The sequence below is a fragment of the Sinocyclocheilus rhinocerous genome, unplaced genomic scaffold, assembly GCF_001515625.1.
Source record: "Sinocyclocheilus rhinocerous isolate Xijiao unplaced genomic scaffold, SAMN03320098_v1.1 scaffold395, whole genome shotgun sequence".
Lineage (NCBI taxonomy): Eukaryota > Metazoa > Chordata > Actinopteri > Cypriniformes > Cyprinidae > Sinocyclocheilus > Sinocyclocheilus rhinocerous.
This window is the reverse complement of record NW_015660890.1, coordinates 3,487,628-3,487,869: the sequence shown is the minus strand read 5'-3', so window position 1 is coordinate 3,487,869 and position 242 is coordinate 3,487,628.

Below are 242 nucleotides of genomic sequence, written 5' to 3'. Positions count from 1 at the left end.
TTTTTTTTTTTGGTGAGGAATTTGGCATGTGTAAATGTCAGTTCAGGTAAGTGCAGTGCATAATGCTGAATTGGAACAAAATGTTTTAAGGAAGTGTTTTAGTTCCATTTCTGTGCTTCCTTCATAACCTGTTTAACAACTTGCATTTTGTCCTTGTGTCCTCATGTCTTCAGAAATTGCAACCATGCTTTAAAGGGGTCATATGATGCGATTTCAAGTTTTCCTTTCTCTTTGGAGTGTTA